Below are 16,670 nucleotides of genomic sequence, written 5' to 3'. Positions count from 1 at the left end.
AGAAGATTGTGGCCAACATTTCTGCAGTTTCTATCCGAATGTCCCTCAGCAACCTCTGATGTTTCTCATCTGTACCAAGCGACTTGTCTACTTTTAAGTATTGACAGCTTTTCTAGTGCCTCCTCTTCATCTATTGTTACCTCATCCATACCAAAGAAATCCATTTGTTCACTCTAATTTTGGCAAAGTCCTCATCTTTGGTAGACATTAGAGTCTCTACCACCAATTGATCTCCAAGTCGCTCCCTAATAGTCCCCATTGCTCCTCTGGCAATCCTTTTACTGTTGCATCCAGCTTGTAATAGCATTTGCTTCCTGCCTGACAGATTGGATTCTTAGACCGCTTTGTACCTGAAAAACTAGATCTGCATGACCAGATTTCCAGACCATTTTGCTTTCTTGTCCCCTGACAGGCTGCTTCATATGAAACATATGCTGAGGTGTACAGAAATAAATATGTGCTGCAGTGTAAGCTTTTAGTGCAATTTATACACCCATTTATAGTCTGGTCACAAATCGTAGACAGAAGAAACCTGAGCTAATACGGTTCATGCAGGATTCAGACGCATGTTGGATTATTTAATCTGTTGAGGTGTTACCTAAATACAAATTATTAATGATATGCATTGTAGTAACCTCATCTTGGTGCTTGCAGCCTTTTAAGTATACACTTGAGAATCTTGTCATCTCGAAAGATCTAGCGAACTATTAATATTAATTGTAAAATATCGGTAGAATCCCATGAATGTCTAGTTAGTCATTGCTTTCTCACGAGTACTTATGAAAACAAGGACCACCCATGTAACTGCAGTCAGTAAAGATTCTCTTTAGCCAATTTTCATTTACTCCCTTGAATGTTTTTTACTCTTTACTGAGGATTGGTTCCTTGGACTTTACCCAGTGACTGCTATTTATATGTGAGCTGTGACATTTCAGTGTTGGCAAGTTACCAACATAGCCAATCCCAGCCCAATTCTCACTCAACATAACATCCATGCACAGATTGAAGTAATTTTTGAAAGGCTGATGTTGTCATGGATTTTATTTTCCTCTTGAGGAAGGCAGCTTTATGACCTCTTGATATTTAGTGAGTTCAAAGCCCCATTTGATTCGGTCACTCGCAGTAAGGTTTCTGCGCTGTCCTTGTGTTGGGCATATCCGCTTTCTCAACACGGGCCGATGGAAATCTTCAATAATATCTGTGTTCGGTTAGCTCTGTGCTTCTTCACAGTGCTGCACCAAAACCTTTAGTCAATGTGCAGTTATGAAGGTTTGGGGAAAAGCATTTCACCATTTTGTTTCAGAGTAAAATCTTAAACCTATGCATCAGGCCCAACACCATATTAGATGGTCATGGATTTCTTCAGTCTGTGCAGGGTAGTTCTGGCAGTAATATGCCCGAGAACCAAAAAAGGGGCGTACCATTTTTGATGTAGTAATGAGCCACAATTCGTTAACAGCTTAACAATACGCGAACATTTATCCAGTAACAATCATAATATTGTTTGCAAGGGAAAAACACAACCAAGTACAAAGGTTCTAAGTTTAGGTAAGGCTTACGTCAATGGGATGAGACAGAAACTGTTCACCGTATACTTGGGAAATATGTTACTGGGTATTCAGTTTTCTCATGAGGCATGGACATTGCCCACCCATAATTACCCTCGAATTGAGTGGCGTACCCGGCCATTGGTATAATGAGAGAGGATCAATGGTAGATACTCAGAATGGAACATCGACCATTATTCCATTGGTATAATGGAATAATACCAATGGAATAATGGTACTCCATTGGTATTAATAATGCAGAATCTCTGGCTTAGCGATTCTGCATCATTCTTTTTAAAAAATAAATTTAGAGTACATTTTTTCCAATTAATGGGCAATTTAACGTGGCTAATCCACCTAGCCTGCACGTTTTTGTGTTGTGGGGGCAAAACCCACGCAAACACGGGGAGAATGTGCAAACTCCACACGGATAGTGACCCAGAGCCGGGATCAAACCTGGGACCTCGGCGCCATAAGGCAACAGGGCTAACCCACTGCACCACCGTGCTGCCCTGATTCTGCATCATTCTGACAGGGTGTTGGGTTTCTTTCTTTCAAGCAGCCTCAGAAGATCTCTTTCTCAAAGTGCAGTGTCCAAGACATCTCTTTTTACAGCAAGTATTCCTGAGTGCTAACTGTATTTAAAAGTGGATTGTGACTGGAGACGGTTGTGTTGTTTGAGTGGGAATAAAGATAGCAGTTAAGGGTTATTGTGTCACAATATTGATTATCAAGCTATTTTCTTGTGTGATGTTAAGGATATTTTAATACAGCGTTAGTAATAAAGTTTGTTTTAATATATCATATCCCTATTTTTTTGTGTAATCACTCCTGGAGCGAGGTGTCCTTTTACCACAGTCTTATAAAATTTAAATAAAATATTGGTGTTTCTGTCCAATATCCCGGTGACTTTTGGGATCTGATCCGGGATTGTAATATACCGCACCAGTCACTTGTATCTTTCGGGTTGCTTCTGAAGTTAGACAGAACAACTGGATATTCAAATAGGCCTCCTAGTTGCTATTTCCTCAACACTGCTTGGAAGTGTAAGAGTCTAGACATGGACAGAATTGATCTTGTGATCTCTAACCTGTTGAAACCTGTCGGGGCTGACAAACAATAACGTGCAGATTATGTTAAAGCCCTTGAATGGCTGACAGTTCCTGCAGAGACTTATGGCAGCATAAGGTCAGTGCCTTCAAAAGAGGGGCGATGAAGAAAATGATCATGAATATAGTATAACACAGCCTGAGGTTTCAAATAGGTTGTAGGACATGCAAGTGCAATTGATGTAATTTGACTCATTTCAGTTTTGTTACTACTTAACACTTTTGAGACCCGTCCTCAAACTCGAGAAATAAAAAAAAAGGCACTGTATTAATTGAGTGATCTCCTAGTTAATTGAAACATATTTTCTCAAGGTAACATTAAACATTCTGACATGAGTGTCAGTTAATGAGTAACCTCACGATACTCTGCTTACCTGTGAGCTAGGAGTCGGTCTCGTTCATCAAGATGGAATCCATACCAAAGCATGTTTACTCTGACCACCATATCAGTAACGGAGTTGTAAATCAGAAGTTCTCTAAAGGCTTTCATGCCAAAGCGTTGATCATCAGTGAGAAATACTGTATGTAAAATGCCCTGTCCAGGGTGACTGCACAAATATTGAATTGTCTATTATTGTATGGTTTACCATTTACTTTACAATGAAATTTCAGTATATGTGAGAAGGATGAAAAACTGAAACTGTGACAATGACTTACTTCAAAAGTACTTCAGTGGCTGTAAATTGCCTTGGGATGTCATAAAAGACACGATGAAAATGCAAGCTCACAATGGCCTGTAATTGCCTCTATTCATGTACGTAGCGTTAAAGTCACTATGTGTTGTGTTTCGACCTTGGGATACCTGGCCAACCTCAAAGCTGACCTGTTCCTGCATGAATGCTGAATACCTGGCCTCAGCAGCTACAGATGGTGGTCCAGGTGATGATCCCAAGGACCATTCCCACGATTGCTGTTCCTCCAGCCAGGATATCCTGCAGAAAAGCAACCTCACTGTCCCCAAAGATTTTTTAAATGTAAATTTAGCGTACCCAATTCATTTTTTCCAATTAAGGGGCAATTTAGTGTAATTGTGGGGGCGAAACCCACGCAAACACGGGGAGAATGTGCAAACTCCACATGGACAGTGACCCAGCGCCAGGATCGAACCTGGGACCTCGGCGCCATGAGGCAGCAGGGCTAACCCACGGTGCCACCTTGCTGTCCCTTTCATCCCCAAAGTTAAGGAGGAGGTGGGAACTCGCCTCCTTGCAGACATAATGTACAAAAACATATGTTAATGAATGAATGATATGTTCCTGGATCTAGCAATTGAGCAGCTGGACATCTTCCAGCAGCTCCTCTGACTGCCGGCGGAGTTCATGCTGGTTGTTCCAGGTGGTGACTTCACTTGCATCGTTGATATGTCTGGATGATCCAGCAGGACCATGTCCAGATTCCTAACGGACACGGTAAAAGTCGCCACGCTGTGATACGCCTTCAGCAACTCTGCAGACTGAACATCGAATAGATGCACGTTCTCCGGACAAGACTGTTGTAGGACTTGTTTACTGTTTCTGTCGTATGCATTCATAGTCAAATCCCCAAATGTCAAATTGATATTCTTTTCTGACCATTGCCCCCTACTGGCCCTCGTTTACAGGAAGGCCAGAGGGATGACAAGGGAATACTAAAGCTAATCATGAAATCTCTGATCGCAAAACATTGAGGAATGCAAAGGGCTGGACAAAAAGTTGATAAAGTTTGGAAACTCCTCTCGATCCATCACATATTGGTGGGAAGCAATCAGGGCAAACCATCAAAAGACTCTTCATCCTCAAAGGTATTCAGAAGATGTCAGAGAGAGAAAGATGTCCCAATTCCAGAAAATCATACAGAATCTGCTTGTGTTGTAGTGGATGGGACTCGATGCTAAGGAGGACATCAAAGAGGTAAGGAGCCAGCAGGCTTCCCTCATTGCCTCGTTGGACTCAAGTCATCTTCCAGTCAAGATTCTGTCTGGTGGAACAGGATGAGAGATACTTGCATTTCATCTTCCAAAAGATACACCGAAAGACCTTGTGATTAGCGGTCTTGAAGGAAGAAGATGGCTTGGTAACATCATCACAGTCTGACGTATTGAGGATCAGGAAATCCTTTTCTGCTTAATTGTGAAACAGCATGGCCTTCCACGTTTTTCTTGCCATCTGTCACTGAGGTCTTGGATGACAGAAAAGGGAAGAGTCTGAGCAAACCTCTACCTCTGGACGAGCCGACAGTGCTGTGCTTTGTGATGAGGAAACCTCCCGGAAGCAACGGTTACCGGTTGAGTTCTGCAGTCACTGGATTGGCCGAACCTGCTGGTAGTGTACAGGAGTCTGCTGTTGGCCAACAGCATGTCAGAATCCATGAAGAAAAGCACCATCACCTTCACCTGCAAGCGGAAGTGGTAAATGGAAGAAATTAGAAATGAATATGGACTACAGTATTCTACCCAAAGAGGCCCTTGCCAATCTGGACAACCCAGCTCTGGAGTTGGTGATTCACCCTGACCAGGCCTGCACTGTACACGGCAGGAAGGTCGACTCGGGGTTACCATCTCCGATGTGCAGGACAGGGGATGGACACCAGCCTTGACGAGGAGAAGGCCTCTGACAGAATGTGGCACACCTACATGATAGATGTGATTTCCAAAATGGCGTTTGGGCAGGGCATCCAACTGCACCATACAGACATCAGTTTCAATCAAAGGGTGGGAATCGGAAAGCTTTACTATTCCAAATCTGGAGTCGGGCAAGCTTGCCCCTCCTTTTATTAGTATTGTTATGACCGAGGAGAACACGTGTCAGGATTTGGCCTTTCTTTCACATTCCTCGATTGATCGTAACAGGGTTTTTTTTGTCATCTATAAGGATGGAGGAATTAGTTCCAATGTCTGTGCTTAATCATTTGCATCTGATTGCAAAGAACTCCAGTTTGACAAGCTTTCTTGAATTTAAACACAAAGGGGTTGGCTTTTATTGAGTTAAAACCCCATCTAGGTGAAGACATTAAAACATTTTAAAAGGAAAACCCGCACGCGCGCACACACAATTACAAGTCATATAGTAGGAGGACTGATAAAAGGTTAAAAAAATATGGAATTTACTGTTTGGAGTCCTTCGCTGGTGTTTGGGGCTGGGACAGATTTATTTTTCCAAGGTTCTCTTAAAATTCCAGTGGCGTTGGAAGCGAATGCAAGCTGCAGTGTCTGGAGACAGTCTCTTTTAAACCATAATCTGTGTTTTCCAAATGTCGCTGCGATTGTACCTGAGGTTCCTTTTGATGGAAATTCTTCTATCTCTGTGGTGGCTTCCAAACTGTATCAGAGATAGGACCTTGAACTGAAGAGAGAGAGAGAAAGAATTGGTGTTACTGCTCCATTGTCAGATTTATTCCAGATTTTTCCAGAATAATATTCCAGTGTTTTTAGCAACTAGGTTATTGTAGTAAAAAAACATTTCAAAATGGTTACTCTGATCACATGATCACTCGTATTATGCAGGGCAATAATTGTGAGGAGAAGTTGGACAAACTGTTTGTTTTCACTGGAAGATGGAGGTTGAGGGGAGACGTGATCGAGGTTTACAAAATGATGAGTGGCTTGGACAGAGTGGAAAGTCAGAGGCTTTTTTCCCCAAGCTGGAAACGTCAATTACTAGAGGACATGGGTTTAAGGTGAGAGGGGCAAAGTTTAGAGGAAATGTGCGAGGGAAGATTTTTACACAGAGGGTGGTGAGTGCCTGGAACCCGCTGCCGGGAAAGGTGGTGGAAGCAGGTACGATAGCAACGTTTAAGGGGCATCTTGACAAATACAGGAATAGGATGGAAATCGAGGGATACAGACCCCAAACATGTAGACGGTTTTGGGTTAGACGGGCAGCATGGTCGGCACAGGCTTGGCGGGCTGAAGGGCCTGTTCCTGTGCTGTACTTTTCTTTGTTCTTTGATTTCAGAACGTAAATGATTAGCTCATGTCTGGACAGTCCATGGCATTTTGTGACCGAGTTTCTTTGCCTCCTTTGAATAGACTGTTCTCTGTGATGAGCTAGGAAGAACACTTTCAGTACAGATTCAATATATCTTTTGGAGCAGTCCTGCACATCGGGGGCGCGATTCTCCGACCCCCATGCCGAGTGGGAGAATCGCGGGAGTGCCGGGCGATTCACGCCCTGGCACCCGCACGCGATTCTCCCACCCCCCCCCCCCCCCCCAAAACGGCGTGTCGCGTTTCACAACAGGTCGCTCGGAGAATCGGCGCTCGCCGTTTCTAACAGGTGAGCGGCGATTCTCCGGCCTGGATGGGCCGAGCGGCCTGCCCAATCCGACGGGTTCACGCCGGCGCCAACCACACCTAGTCGCTGCCGGCATGAACAGCGCGCGAAAGCTGAGTGTGCGGCCTGTGGGGGTGGGGGGGGATAGAGCACCAGGGGGGTGCTCAGTAGGGGTCTGGCCCGCGATCGGTGCCCACCGATCGGCGGGCCGGCATCTAAAGGATGCACTCTTTTCCTTCGCTGCCCCGCAAGATCAATCCTCCATGTCCTGCGGGGCGCCCGCGGGGAGGACGGCAACCGTGCATGCGCGGGTGACGTCATTTACGCGGCGCCGCCTGCGTCATTTACGCGGCGCCACTTTGACGCGGCGCCAAGGCCCGGCGCGCGTAATTGCCGTGGCGCCACTCCTAGCCCCCTGGGGGTGGGAGAATAGGGGGCGAGGAGCGGCCTCCGACGCCGGAGTGAAACACTCCGGTTTTCACTCCGGCGTCGGCACTTAGTCTCCCGTTGGGAGAATTTCACCCCGGGTGTGAAATGCAACCGAAGGTTGTCTTGGCATGTAATCCACATTGGAGATTTCCAGAGGACAACTTGTAATACCAGGCGTCAGGTGACCTGTGGCAGCCATTTTGCCTCCGTGTCTGTGCTTGCTTTTTAAAAGTCCCTTTAAAGTCGTCCGATATATATTATAATATTATTATTTGGTCAGCCAATTAAATTTAAATTAATATCACGCATACACACGTAACATCATCATGAGAGTATGTTGTTTCGAACCTCTTACCAAGTCCATCAGGAAGGATGTGAGCATGAGAGGGCTGATGATCCCAGGCAACGGAGACACAAAAATCAAAGTCTCCTGATGTTGCTGTCTTCTGCTGTGATCCGCTGTTACTTCACAGACTGATGAGTAGTTGCGACCAGTTCAAACAGACCTCCAGAGCCAAGATGAATAATAGCAAGATTGGGACCATGTTTTTTGGGAACTGGGTTAACAGATCCTTCATCCAATTCGTCTTTAGGTCAGTCGACCCAAAGGTACTGGGGCATGGTGCCAAGAGGCCGAAGTGTGCCAAAATTTGCGACGCGTAAACAGCCAAGGTGAGGCAGAAGCTGGATATGGGGGAGTGACACTTCCTTGCCATTGTAGTTTAGAACCTTGTCATCAATGTGAGGTGCTCTTGGTGTTGTTACACATGGTACCGGTCTGGCCCATACCACACTCCGACACCATGCCGGGCACCCGAGACAGATGCTTTGTGTCCACAGGAATGTACAGGAGATACATACTTGATGTTGCCGTCAATCCTATGTTTCAGTGCATTGCATACAGAAGGAGGCCATTCGGCCCATCTAATCTGCACCAACCCTTAAAGAGCACTCCACCCAGGACCACTTCCCCCACCCTATCCCCATAATCCCACGTAACCTGCACATCTTTGGACTGTGGGAGGAAGCCGGAGCATTTGGACAAAGCCCATGCAGACACTGGGAGAGCGTGCAAACTCCACATAGATAGTCACCCAAGGCCGGAATTGAACCGGGGTCCCTGGTGATTTGAGACAACAGTGCTTACCACTGTTCTACCTGTTAATTAATCTTCCTGGACAGAACTCCAGTCTTTGCAGTTGCTATATTGTGAATAATAATTGTAATATTGCACCATAACTCCAATGATAATCTTTATTGTCACAAGTAGGCTTAAATTTCAATGAAGTTACTGTGAAAAGTCCCGAATCGCCACATTCCGGCGCCTATTCGGGTACACTGAGGGAGAATTAAGAATGTTCAAATTACCTAACAGCACGTCTTTCGGGACTTGTGGGTGGAAACCAGAGCACCCGGAGGAAACCTACACAGACACGGGGAGAACGTGCAGACTCCGCACAGACAGTGACCCAAGCGGGAATCAAACCCGGGACCCTGGCGCTGTGAAGCCATAGTGCTAGCCGCTATGCTACCGTGCTCTGTCTAGCTCCATGTAACTTCTTCCATCGGGCAGGAGATACAGAAGTCTGAGAACACGCACGAACAGACTCAAAAACCGCTCCTTCCCCGCTGTTACCAGACTCTTAAGTGACCCTCTTATGGACTGACCTCATTAACACTACACCCTGTATGCTTCATCCGAAGCCGGTGCTTATGTAGTTACATCATATACCTTGTGTTGCCCTATTGTGTATTTTCTTTTATTCCCTTTTCTTCCCATGTACTTAATGATCTGTTGAGTTGCTCGCAGAAAAATACTTTTCACTGTACCTCGGTACATGTGGCAATAAACAAATCCAATCCAAATGTAACTAGTTTGAATTTGCTATGGAGTATTGATTATCATAACAGAGAAAGAGAGAAAGACTTGAATTTGTAGCATGTGTCATAACCTCAGGACCTCCCAACATGCTGTACGGCATTGCAGTATGAAGTGAACTCAATACTATTCTGCAGGAAATGTGGCTGCCTGTTTGCACCTTAAGCTCCCATGGGCAGCAGTGAGATTAATCGTCAGTTGATCTGTTAGTGATGTTGCTTGAGGGATAAGCATTGGCCTGGAGATAGCGAGGCCTCCCCTACTCTTTAAAATAGTGGCGTCAAATCTTTCACATCTCCCTGAGGGCCGACAGGGCCTTGGTTTAACTTCTGTTCTAAAGTTTTTTGGGTTTTTAAAGATATTTTTTATTCTCCATTTTCACATTTTCTTCCGAATTCCCCCCCCCCCCCCACCAACAAACAGTAAACGGTAACGAATACAATGTCAATCCACCTACCAACAACAACGATCCCATCCTCCCACCAACCCTCAAACAATGGCCCACCTGACAATACAAGCATCAAATAAGAGGAAACCTCCGAAGGGGGGAAAAAATAGGAAAAAAGAATCAGGAATCGCCTATGGTCACCATTGACATATATAGTCCACCCCCCCCCCCCCCCCCCCCCCCCCCCAACCACCCAGCTAATATTCAATGCCATCCAATCCCCGAAAGGGTATCATGAATGACACCCATGAACTCTAGACACCCGCGCCTCCCCCTCCCAGATTCCTCCCCTCCACTTCCTCTTGTAAACTCTTCCTCCCCCCCCCCCCCCCCCCCCCAACCTCGGTTCCTTCCTACAACTTTTCACCCCGGCTAGACTCACCGAAACCTGGTCTGCCAGGCTCCGATGGCCGCAACCCCCCCCCCCACACCTCACTCCCGTTCACTGGCCGGCTTAAACCGGCCAGCATGGAGGCCCCCGCCTGGGTCTCCTTCCCCCTTGCCCTGTCCCAGGCAAACCAAATAAATCCCCTTTAGCACACAACCCCAGCATACACACCCAAGCCCCAAAGTGCCAACTTTAGAACAGACGTTGGGACTTCCAGTGATGGCGAGTGGGAGGCAGCCGCACACTGGAGGGCTCCCGCTCAGGAATAGAAATTTCGGGGTTTTAACGCCCAGTCCCGGGGGCAACGGAGGCTGAAAATCATCATTGTAAATGAAAGTCCCAACTCTTTCCTTGTCCAAATATACAGTGTTGACTCATTTAGTACATACACCAACACGCAGTGAAAAAATAGTTACATGAGGCTACATCGGTACACGACCCGCTTTCAGTCCCGTTTCTCAATTCTGCCACGGTCCTTCTGACTTCGCAAGCTCCTCCGTCGCTTCCGCCATCCCAAAATAAAAGTCCTTGGATTTGTAGGTCACCCGCAACTTAGGTGGGTATACTATGCCGCACTGCACCTTGCTGATATACAGTGCCTTCTTCACCCGGCTGAACGCAAACTGCCTCCTCGCCAGCTGCACCGTAAAGTCCTGGTATACACGTATACCAGCTCCAGCCCACTGCACCACCCGTTTCTGCTTTGCCCAGTACAGGACTTTCTCCTTCACGCTGTACCTATGGAAACACAGAGTTACTACTCTTGGCGGCTCACTCACCTTTGGTATAGGCCTCCACGACCGATGAGCCCGATCCAGTTCATATCGAGAGGGATCGTCCCCCTCCCACAATAGCTTCGCCAACATTGTGGCAAAATACTCCATCGGCCTCGGGCCTCCCACCCCTTCGGGCAGACCCAAGATCCTCAGATTCTGCCGCCTGGATCTGTTTTCCGGTCTTCCATTTTGGCTCACAGACCCTTCTTGGTCTCTATCACCTTCCACAATTCGTTCCCGATCGAGGTGAGTTGATCACTGTGCTGCGATAATACCTCTTCCACTTCCTTCAGTGTCTCACCTTGCTCCCGCACCTCCGCCGCTGGGCTCGATACCGCCGTCCTCACCGGGGCAATCGCCTCCTCCACCAGCACTTTCAATATCGCCCCCATCTCCTTCTTCATCGCTTCCATGTGCTTTTTGAACTGTTTTTCAAGTTCCGCAACCATCACTTTGGTCATTTCTTCTGCTGTGAGCGATGCGGCCTCCCCTGGTGCTCCAGCCTCCGCTTTCCTTACAGTTCCTGCGCTGACGTTTCCACTCACCGGCGGACTTTCCTTATTCCCCTTTTTCACGGCCGTTTTTTTTCCAAACTTGGGACATTTCTCCTCCCTGTGCCTTCTTCCAGCTTTTTCAGCCTCCGTTGCCCCCGGGACCGGGCGTTAAAACCCCGAAATTTCTATTCCCGAGCGGGAGCCCTCCAGCGTGCGGCTGCCTCCCGCCCGCCATCACTGGAAGTCCCCAACTTCTGTTCTAAAGTTGGCACTTCCGACGCATCAGCTGGGTTTGGGACTGTGTGGAGGAAAATTGTTAATTTGCCTACAAATTAGTCCACGTTTAGAAAGTGCTGTCTGCAGATGTTTGGAGTGACTAATCTATAAAAATGCTTTGGCTACGTGAGAGCAGTGGGTGAAGCGCCCATGGCCTTTTAGAAGGATACCCTCTGTGGCCTTGACAACGCATTAGAGCTGCGGCAGGGCTTGTGACTGGTCCCCAGTGATTTGTACTATTCACCAGAACAGAAGTGCTGTGTTCGCAGGCTGTGTTCGCAGACCTCTTGGCCAGCTGCCAGTCTCGAGTCTGAAAGCTTTAGAGAAATGGGATCAGGTTTTCTCTCTCAGTGGGAGGATGATGGGCTGAGACAAGAGACTGAGCTCGGAATTCTAGTTTTCCGCTCTGAAGCCGTTTATGTTCTGCTGAGGCATAATCTGAGGAGCAGAATGTCAGTTACTAGCAAATACCAGCAAAGAAAACCTTCATTTGTGTACTGTACATTAGTTTGGAAGGTCGGGGGTGGGAGCAGCGTGTGAAAGTGCAAAGAATCTTTTGTGCGACCGTTACTTTTAATGAGAGAAATTTGTGGCAAATTCTGAATTTGAGATCAAGTTAATGGGCACTTAATTGTCAAATTTCACTGGCATTCTGATTTGCAGTTGTTCCGTCCCTGTAGAATTCCTTTGTGAATAGGTTGTGTGAGGGGCGCTCGGTTCTGTTGAGTGAGATCACTGGCTGCAGTTTAAGTGCATTCATCATTAGCTGTGAAATTCAGCTCTGTAATTAACCCATTGACACTGTATATTCTTTGTCAGTATTCTTCCATACCACTGGCTGCTGCAAATCCTTCCCCCTCCCCCAGCCCCCCCAACACACAAGGCTTTGGCTGCGGATTTCCAGAGGCCTGATTGTCTGATCTAAGGCCTGAGGGACCGGCTTTGAGTGATTAGCATTCTCCCAACTGAAGCTTTAATTCAGTGGCAGGTTTGAAATTTTTTGGGTCTACAATCCACTGGTTTCCTGTGGGTGAAGTTGTTTATAGTTAAGACTGGGAGCCAATGCCAGGAGAACTACATGTCTGCAGTCAAACACATTCCTGTGGAGTAGAAGCACCTTAAGAGTATTTTAACTCGCTGGGAGCACAGACAATGTATTTCTAACACCAGAGGCCAAAGAATCTGCAGTGTTGTTACAGTGTAAAAGGACACCACTACCTTTACTGATATGCCTGCAGGAGTCTCCAAATGAAGATTTATTGGACTGGGGAACTTCTATTTCAGGTTTCTTTTGCTTTGTTTGCTCTCGCTCTCCATTTCTCCCTTGCTCTTTCTCTCCTTCTCTCCTCTCTTTCTCCCTCCTCCTCTCTTTCTCCCGCTCTCCACTCTTTCTCCCTCCTCTTTCTTTCCCTCTCCGCTCTTTCGCCCTCTCCTCTGTTTCTCTTTCTCCTCTCTTTCTTCTCTCTCCTCTCTTTTTCCCCCGCCTTCCCCTCTCTTTCTCCCCCTCTCCCCATGTCCATAAACCATGCCTTGCTGCTCGGGTTGGTGGAGGGGGGATTGATGGAGGGAGGGGGGGGGGTGGTATGAGGGGGGAGCAGGAGAGGGGAGGGGGTGTCATTTGATTCTGATGTCAGAACCCGTGGAGGGTGCTGCCTTTTGGCGTGGAGATGTTGAACTCCCTGCCCCTTCCGATCGGACGTAATGGATCACATGGCAGTATTTCAAAGCAGAGCAAGGGAGTTCTCTCCTGTGTCCTGGCCAATGGTAGTACCGTGGTAGCACTGCTGCTTCACAGCACCAGGGTCCCAGGTTCGATTCCCGACCTGGTCACTGTTTGTGCGGGCCTGTGTGGGTTTCCTCCGGGTGCTCCGGTTTCCTCCCACAAGCCCTGAAAGACGTGCTGTTAGGTGATTTGCACATTCTGAATTCTCCCTCGGTGTACCCGAACAGGCGCCGGAGTGTGGTGACTAGGGGATTTTAACAGTAAAGTCATTGCAGTTTTAATGTAAGCCTACTTGTGACAATAATAAAGATTATTATTCTGTCATCCACCTCTTCCTGTACCCCAGGAATTCTGTTGTTTATATTTTCATCGGCCCTTTGAGGCATCCAAGCTTTGACTATTTTGATGCTTTCATGGCTGATCTCCCATCTTTCACCTTTCTTAAACTTCACCTAATCCAAAAACCCAGCTGTCTGTAGGTGTTGACGTCCCCTGAGCTGCGTTGGATCCTTGTGCTCCAATTTAAAATGATCATATTTGTATTTCCGCCATGCCCGATAGTGGCGGTCTTCGGGGTTTCAGACCATCCAGATCTATTCCTTTTTTTTAATAAACAATTTTATTGAGGTAGTTTTTGGCTTTATAAACAGTTACAGACATCGTCAGAAAGAAAGCAAAAAAGGCAAAAATGTGCAAACATCCACGTACTTTCAATACTTCCATTGTAGCATATTGCGCAAGCCCGCTCCCCTCCCACCGGTACTACCCGCCATATTTTCCCTCCTACTCTACTCTACCCCCCTCCCCCCCACCCCCCTGCTGACGCTCACTCTCCCGCAAAGAAGTCAATAAATGGTTGCCACCTCCGGGTGAACCCCTGCACAGATCCCCTCAAGGCGAACTTAATTTTTTCCATCCCCAGGAAACTCGACATGTCCGCAAGCCACCACTCAGTCTTCGGGGGCTTTGAGTCCCTCCACGCCAATAATATTCGTCGCCGGGCTATCAGGGAAGCAAAGGCCAACACATCGGCCTCTTTCTCCCCCTGGACGCCCGGGTTTTCCGAAACCCCAAAAATTGCCACCCCTGGACTCATCACCACCCTTGTTTTTAGCACCTGGGACATGACCCCCGCAAATCCCTCCCAGTACCCCCTCAGCTTAGGGCATGCCCAAAACATGTGAACATGGTTCGCTGGTCCTCCCGCGCACCTAGCGCATTTGTCCTCTATCCCGAAAAATTTGCTCATCCGAGCCACCGTCATATGGGCCCGGTGAACGACCTTAAATTGGATCAGCCCGAGCCTAGCACATGTCGCGGTCGAATTTACCCTACTCAGGGCCTCTGCCCACAGCCCATCCTCTTTTTCCTCGCCTAGCTCCTCCTCCCATTTAAGTTTCAGTTCCTCTGTCTGGGACCCTTCCTCCCTCATGAGCACCTTATATATACCCGAGACTCTGCCCTCCCCTTCTTCCCTCCTAGAGACTATTCTGTCGAGGATCCCCATTCCAGATCTATTCCTGGGGAGGAGGGCGGACGCCCTTGCCTTTGCCTCCCTGATCGCCCGCCGTAGAATCCTGTTTGGCTGGCGGTCAGCAGCACCGCCCAGAGCTGCAGACTGGATGTCCGACCTCTCGGAATCCCTCCAAATGGAGAAAATCAAATTTGCCATCCGAGGGTCAAACGACGGCTTCCACAGAACGTGGGAGCCATTCATGCAATTGTTCCGGGACCTGTTTGTGGCCAACGAACGAGAGGAATAATAGCCGGGTGGCCAAGAATCAGCGGAAAATGGTCGGGAGTCGGGGGAAGGTAGCCGGTGCATGAAGGGGAGAGATGGACTGGTAGGGAGGGAGGGGGGGAATGGCTAAACCTGAGGAGGGAGGGGCGAACCACGGGGGGGGGGGGAGGGGGTAAGACAGCTAAACTTGGGGAGAGGGAGGCGAACCGTGGAGGGGGCGGGACGGGAGAGGAGGGCCGGCGGGGGGCAGGGAAGCGGGAGCCGGAGGGAGGGCACGGGATGCCAAAACGTGCATGACGCCTCTAGGAGCGGGGAACAAGGAATCTGGAGATGGAGGACGGGAGGAGCGGCAGAAGCGGGTGCGAGCGTGGGACGGCAGCGAGACCCGTCCGGGAAGGGTGGGCGACAGCAACACACAGCACAGCCAAATATCGCACACTGTGATTTTCTCCCCGGCACCAAAGGTGTTTCCCCCCCTGCAGGCAGTCGTCTACTTACGTGGTGTGGGTAATTTTGCCAGATGTACAGAGATGCCGCTGTCGAGCTGGTGCACAATACCCCACCAGTTATTCCATTTCATATGTTATTGTATTTTTTTTTATGTTGGGGTGTGCCCTTCTCCTCTAAATGTGTGTATATATATATATATATATGTGTTTCTTATTCTGTGTACATAACGGTAATTATACCTTATTCAAAAAAAAACAATAAAAACATTTATTTTTTAAAAATACTTGTATTTCCTCCTCCAGATTTCTAGAACCTTCTCTAACGCGACTACTGCCCACACTCTCCCCTCCCGCCACCACCCTAAACTCTGTATGCTTCTGACCCAGCCCTTGTCCATCCTCTTCCCCGGATTACCTCAATGTGTCTGCGCCTACATTGGCCCCGTACTTTGGGATTCACTGTCCTAAATCTCTCTGCGTCTCCACTGCCCTCTTCACTATGTTAAGATTTTCTTTAATACCCACGTGTGTGTGTGTCAGTGTCAGAGTGGGAGGCTTGAGTGCAGTATAAAAGTGCATGGATCAGTTGGGACGAGTGGCATGTTTATGTGCTGTTAAAACGTTGTATATTTACCTCTATTTGCAGGTGCTGTTGGGTGGGTATTGGTGCGTGAGCACACGGCACCTATTTTCAGCCTGACTTGTTTGCCATCCTTTTTGTTGGCCCTCCAGCTCAGGTTGGGGAATTGTCATCGGAAAACCCACCGATGCGAGTAACTGTGCTGGGAGCAGAACAATTATAAACATTGGCACAGAGGATCCTTAACCACCACCGGGGAAGAAAAGAAACACTTTTTAAAAAAAACCTAATGGATGAAACGCGTTGACCTTGACACAACTTTCCACTACCTGCCATATCGTTACTGCTGCCATGCAACACTGAGAATCCATTTCACATCTAATCGGCTGCATGTCAGAATGGTGGGCAGTGATGTGCATGACATCCTTGCCCCCAAATTGGTACTTAAATTATCTCCCTGCTCGTTTGTCATGGGTGCCCCTCTTGGCCACCCAAGAGGTTAAGAGTTAACCGCAGAATACAGATCGGCAATAAAATGGGACGAGATCTGGTGAAGCATAAAACTGCTCCGGCTTCTCACT

The 16,670-nt window shown here is 47.7% G+C and overlaps 1 protein-coding gene across 2 annotated transcripts in view; it reads left to right on the top strand.

Moving 5' to 3' along the window:
* Nucleotides 1–16,670, top strand: part of alg14 (ALG14 UDP-N-acetylglucosaminyltransferase subunit) — a 101,487-nt gene that overhangs the window by 48,781 nt on the left and 36,036 nt on the right. The gene's annotated exons all lie outside the window — the stretch shown is intronic.

This window comes from Scyliorhinus canicula, chromosome 4, assembly GCF_902713615.1.
Source record: "Scyliorhinus canicula chromosome 4, sScyCan1.1, whole genome shotgun sequence".
Taxonomy (NCBI): domain Eukaryota; kingdom Metazoa; phylum Chordata; class Chondrichthyes; order Carcharhiniformes; family Scyliorhinidae; genus Scyliorhinus; species Scyliorhinus canicula.
The sequence above is the reverse complement of the archived record's forward strand: the minus strand, read 5'-3'. Positions and strand labels throughout refer to the sequence as shown.